We start from the raw sequence: 6,552 nt of genomic DNA, 5'->3' as shown, positions 1-6,552 counted from the left end.
TGTTTTAAAATAAACCTCAAAATAGAATCACTACATAGTCATTAGAGCAATATGAGAAAGCTCTCTTCTATGTTTAAGTTCAAGATCCAGAGTAACATGCCCTTTCTCAGAACTCCAGGAAGCCGTTCAACAAAGTATTTTTCTAACACTGGAAATTCCTTTCAAGTTAAACTTTTTTGAAAAAAAGCAGAAAAGACATGAAACCTATCCTACCTTGACATTTCAGAACTCTAATCCATTTTGAGTATTATTATAATACAGAGCAATGATGGCGTGAACCCATCTGCTAGAAGCCTCCCTTGGAATAACATCATCAACTGCCATTGCTGAAGCCAGTCTGAACCAACTTACCAGGGCTGAAGCTGACTGTTAACTTTCCAGGAATTTTGTCAGCTGCTTCTTAAGTACAGGCATTATTAAAAATCAAATTACATGAACTTAACAATTAAATAAATGAAATCACAAAGGTAGTTAATAACCAGATCCACCACTTCCTATGTATTTTACTATGTTTTATTTTACTCTGTATGCTCTTGAGATTAGTTACTGTAGTCTTACCTTTATGGTGGAAATATTACCTAAGGAAATACTGCCGTGTGGCACAGTACAATCTCTCGCCAAATCCAAATGCAGCGGGACATCATGCTGGTAGGCTGAGATCAGTCGTGGTTTAAATACTTACACCATGGAAATGAGCAGATGCTGTAAATCAAGAGTTGTTACATTTTAAAAGGGTTATAGAAACAAATGAAGAAAACGTGACACAGACTATATGAGACCCATCATGCCTAACATGTTACTCTCTTGCCCTTCACAGAAAAAGTGTGCCAAGTTCTGGTTCAGATGTTGACAGAGATTGTGTTAATAAGAGAATCAGACTTAATAAGAGTCTTATTCTTACTAAGAGAATGCGTGTCTGAGTCATTACACCACAAATAGCACAAAAAATTAAGGAATCGTTTTTCCAGTATTTAGAAACTGTTACCTAATTCAGCAAAGTCACAACACTGATGAATGAAGTTCTGACATGGTTTCACTATTGCCCTTTCATCTTACTCGTTTTAATAAATGAAAGTATCACACCAACACTCATATCAGTACAAAATTTTGATATATGACAAATAGTACAAGAGAAAGAGTACTGGATAAGGAGGGAAAGGAATGGAGTTGTAATCTTAGTTATGACCTTGAACAATTTACTCCATCAGTTTTCTATTTTCTAAAATGAGTGGAGGGAAAAACTCAGATAATCCCCAAAGGGATTCCCAATAATCGATGACTACTCTATGACTGGATACTCCATGTGTGGATGTGAGAGTTGGACTATAAAGAAAGCTGAGCGCCAAAGAATGGATGCTTTTGAACTGTGGTGTTGGAGAAGTCTCCTGAGAGTCCCTTGGACCGCAAGGAGATCCAACCAGTCCATGCTAAAGGAGATCAGTCCTGAATATTCATTGGAAGGACTGATGCTGAAGCTGAAACTCCAATACTTTGGCCACCTGATGCAAAGAACTGACTCATTGGAAAAGACCCTGATGTTGGGAAAGATCGAAGGCAGGAGGAGTAGGGCATGACAGAGGATGAGATGGTTGGATGGCCTCACCGACTCAATGGACATGAGTCTGAGTGAACTCAGGGACTTGGCGATGGACAGGGAGGCCTGGCGTGCTGCGGTTCACGGGGTTGCAAAGAGTCGGACACGACTGAGCGACTGAACTGAACTGAACCTACCGTTCCTTTTCCTTTTGAAAGCTTTGTTTCCCATACCAGGGTTGGTTTGTTGAGATCACTTTTATTTCAACAAACTCTATTCAAACTATCCCAACTACCAATTCAAGGACAAATGATGCCAGTCTTCCACTTCATTCCCCGGCCCAGCCCTGCCCAGTGACTTCCAGTTGAGCAAAGTCGTCCCAGTCTCTCAACTGAGGATGAGCCTCTCGGTGTCTAAGCTGAGCAGAAATCTTCCCAGCGTCTTTCTCTGAGGACAACCCAGGTACCTCTTCTTGAATCTAAGTTTCAAGGGAAACTGACTCCTCCAGAGAATTTAAATACCACTGAATAAAACTTAGGATCATCAGCCAATAACAAGAGATTTAAGAACGAGGAGACACCCAGATGCCTCTGGAGTCTCTGAAGAGGTGGATGGGCCCAAGAGGCCTCTGCTGGCACCAAGCTCCAGGTCCTCATCAAGTTCAGGCGAAGGAGAGAAGTCTGTTTGGGTCCTTTCATAGTCATCAGAACTGTAGACTAAAAGAAATGCACAGCCTAAGAGTTGAGAATCATGTTTTATTTGGCGAATTTTTGAGGACTTAAGCCCAGAAGGCAGCTTCGGATTGCTCAGAGGGGCTGCTCCAAAGAGGTAAGGGAGAAAGAAGCCAGGGTATATAGAAGTTCAGTAGTCAGAACATCAAAAGACTACTGTTTATCTGGAAAAAAAAAAAGCCAAACATCAAATTAAAAAATTTAGTGCTATTCTAAGTATGGGAAGATCCGAGAGTCTGGGTTCATTGAAATCATTCCTTTGATTTGCACCTCAGCTATCTGGGTCCAGCATCCTGCTTTTCGCCATCTTGGGTCCCCTTAGGGTGAACAGTCCGGGCACCTGCCTTGGTGACTGCAACATCTTTCATTGACTGATATGGCAGACAACATTTTTCACCCATCCCAGAAACCACTCACCTTTCAGTCCCCTGGGAATCACCCTTTCTTCTTGCCCTGTCCTCAGGAGCAAAGGTTGAATGTACGCTTCCTCACTTTCCCCTCCCAAACTGGCAGCATCTTCAGTGGGCTGCTCCACTCTGAAACATCCCTGTCTCCAGCCCCCTCAAAGCAAGCTCAGTATTATCTCCAACCTCGCTACACCGTTCGCGGAAAACCAAAAGTAACTCCTCATGATATGATTCGGTGTATTAGAAAGGGCAGTGATCCAGTGGCTGAGTCAGTTTTTAGGGTCCCCCTGGTCTCTTGGGAATTTCTTTACCGGTTTAGGTGGGGCTGCACCTCTGACATGGAGAAGGCAATGGCACCCCACTCCAGTACTCTTGCCTGGAAAATCCCATGGACGGAGGAGCCTGGTAGGCTGCAGTCCGTGGGGTCGCACAGTGTCGGACACGAGTGAAGTGACTTAGCAGCAGTAGGAGCAGCACCTCTGACAGACAAGCACAGTGGCCTTGATAATCTCCTAGGTCTCTCGAGAGGCCAAAATCTAATTAAAATTTCAAAATTCAAGTGCACTAAAGACCCATAATGAAGATCATGTCAAAGAGGAAAGGGTGAAGAAATGGGGCCTTCTAAGAGTCTGTAAAACAGAAAGACATACTTCACAAAATCATAGATTCTTAATGTTGGAGGAGGCCTCACAGATGTTTTTCCAAAACCCTCACATGCATAAAAACTACTCGGAAAGCCCCTTACAAATGCAGACTGAGATTCAGTAGGCCTGGCTAGGGGCTGCATTCTCCAGGGGCCACACTGGGAGGTATACCTCTAGGGTATACCCGAGGTTATCACCTTGACAGCACGTGGGGCTAACTCAAGAAGCTTTAAAAAATACTCCTGCCTGGACATCCTGTGCCCCTCCCCCTCCGCACAACAATGTAACTGATTTATTTCAATCACTCCCCCCTGATTCTAATCTGCAGCAAAGTGAGAACCGCTGCCCCAGATCAGTGCTTCTCAACTTTAGCACATATCCTCACCATCTAGAGAGCTTGTGAAACCACAGTTCTCGCAAGAGCCCCAACGCAGTGGTTCTGACTCAGCAAATCTGAGAGGCAGCCTCAAATGTGCATTTATAACAAGGTCAGGAAGCAACAGTTAGAACTGGACATGGAACAGCAGACTGGTTCCAAATCAGGAAAAGGCTACATCAAGGCTGTATATTGTCACCCTGCTTATTTAACTTATATGCAGAGTCGGTCAGTTTAGTTCAGTCGCTCAGTGGTGTCCGACTCTTTTCGACCCCATGAATCGCAGCATGCCAGGCCTCCCTGTCCATCACCAACTCCCGGAGTTCACTCAGATTCACGTCCATCGAGTCAGTGATGCCATCCAGCCATCTGATCCTCTGTCATCCCCTTCTCCTCCTACCCTCAATCCCTCCCAGCATCAAAGTCTTTTCCAATGAGTCAACTTTGCATGAGGTGGCCAAAGTACTGGAGTTTCAGCTTTAGCATCATTCCTTCCAAAGAAATCCCAGGGCTGATCTTCTTCAGAATGGACTGGTTAGATCTCCTTGCAGTCCAAGGGACTCTCAAGAGTCTTCTCCAACACCACAGTTTAAAAGCCTCAATTCTTCAGCGCTCAGCTTTCTTCACAGTCCAACTTTCACATCCATACATGACCACTGGAAAAACCATAGCCTTGACTAGATGGACCTTTGTTGGCAAAGTAATGTCTCTGCTTTTCAACATGCTATCTAGGTTGGTCATAACCTTTCTTCCAAGGAGTAAGTGTCTTTTAATTTCATGGCTGCAGTCACCATCTGCAGTGATTTTGGAGCCCCAGAAAATAAAGTCTGACACTGTTTCCACTGTTTCCCCATCTATATGTGGAGTACATCATGAGAAATGTCAGGCTGGATGAATCACAATTTGGAATCAACATTGCCGGGAGAAATATCAATAACCTCAGATATGCAGATGACACCACCCTTTATGGCAGAAAGCAAAGAAGAACTAAAGAGCCTCTTGATGAAAGTGAAAGAGGACAGTGAAAAAGTTGGCTTAAAGCTCAACATTCAGAAAACTAAGATCATGGCATCTGGTCCCATCACTTCATGGAAAATAGATGGGGAAGCAGTGGAAACAGTGACAGACTTTATTATTTTGAGCTCCAAAATCACTGCAGATGGTGATTGCAACCATGAAATTAAAAGACGCTTGCTCCTTGGAAGAAAAGTTATGACCAGCTTAGACAGCACTTTAAAAGTCAGAGATATTATTTTGCCAACAAAGGTCCGTCTAGTTAAAGCTATGGTTTTTCCAGTAGTCGTGTGTGGATGTGAGAGTTGGACTATAAAGAAAGCTGAGCACTGAAGAAAGGATGTTTTTGAAGTGTGGTGTTAGAGAAGACTCTTGAGAGTCCCTTGGGCAGCAAGGAGATCCAACCAGTTAATACTAAAGGAAATCAGTTCTGAATATTCATTGGAAGGACTGATGCTGAAGCTGAAACTCTTTAATACTTTGGCCACCTGATGCGAAGAATTGACTCATTTGAAAAGACCTTGATGCTGGGAAAGATTGAAGGGATGACAGAGGATGAGATGGTTGGATGGTATCACTGACTCAATGCACATGAGTTTGAATAAACTCTGGGAACTGGTGACGGACAAGGAGGCCTAGCATGCTACAGTCCATGGGGTCACAAAGTGCTGGACACAACTGAGCCACTGAACTGAAATGTTGTTTTCCTGCTATTTAGGCAGCAACCTATACAGGACTCCTGCATCTTCAACAACAAGCACAGTCCATGATACACAGGGGATGCTGCTAAGTGTCAGTCCATAAACTGAATTAAAATAAAAATTATCAGAGGTAAGATACTAAACAGCAAAGTTGTTGTGCTAGGTTGCTTCAGTCGTGTCTGACTCTTTGCAACCCCATGGACTATAGCCTGCCAGGCTTCTGTCCATGGGATTCTCCAGGCAATAATACCAGAGTGGGTTGTCATTTCCTTTTCCAGGGAATCTTCCCAATCCAGGGATGGAACCCGGGTCACCTGCACTTCAGGCAGAATCTTTACCAGTGACCCACCAGGGAAGCCCCCAAACAGCAAAAGTCTAATCCAAATTCTAAAAGGAAAACTATTTCTTTTTTCAACAAATATTATATTGAGCTAGGCATTGTGCCACTAGAGATAAAAGATAGACATGATCCCAAATGTACAGCTTACATTATAAATGACGACTTAAGTGTCTCATTTGAGGTTACAATCCCTTTGATCAATCCGAAAAGAGAGAGGTAGAGAGTGACATACTTCCCAGGAAGGCTTTTCCCACCCCGTGAGCAGGAAGAACAGACATGCGCACACTGAACTGAACAAGCGCCTAGGTGATGCTGAGTCTGCTGGTCCCGCGGCCTTGGAGGTCATACAATTTCGCATCAGTTTCCCACGTGGGAAACCAAGATGAAATGAGTCGCTCAAGGTCCTTCCTTCCGTATCTCCTGACCTTGGTCCCCAGGTATATACTCCGCCAGTCCTTTCTGCGTCCCGCATTCTTCCCCTGCTGCTGCTGCTAAGCCGCTCCAGTCGTGTCCGACTCTGTGCGACCCCAGAGACGGCAGCCCACCAGGCTCCCCCATCCCTGGGATTCTCCACTGGAGTGGGTTGCCTTAGTCCTCCGCTAATCGCCGGAATGAGCTTGTGCCCGGGGGCTCCGGAGGGTCGAGGTTCCTTGCGGTGGGAGGCTCTTGAGCTACCCTCACCTGCACAGTCCGACGCGAAGACCTGCGGTCTAGCTCTGCCGCAACCGGGACGCCGCTCGCCGGATTCGAAAGCTCGGCTGGCAGTGCGCGACTTCTCCTAAAGAAGGGTGGGAGGCGGAACCCG

Source organism: Capricornis sumatraensis, chromosome 6, assembly GCF_032405125.1.
Source record: "Capricornis sumatraensis isolate serow.1 chromosome 6, serow.2, whole genome shotgun sequence".
Classification (NCBI taxonomy): Eukaryota; Metazoa; Chordata; class Mammalia; order Artiodactyla; family Bovidae; genus Capricornis; species Capricornis sumatraensis.
Note: the sequence above shows the minus strand (reverse complement) of the source record.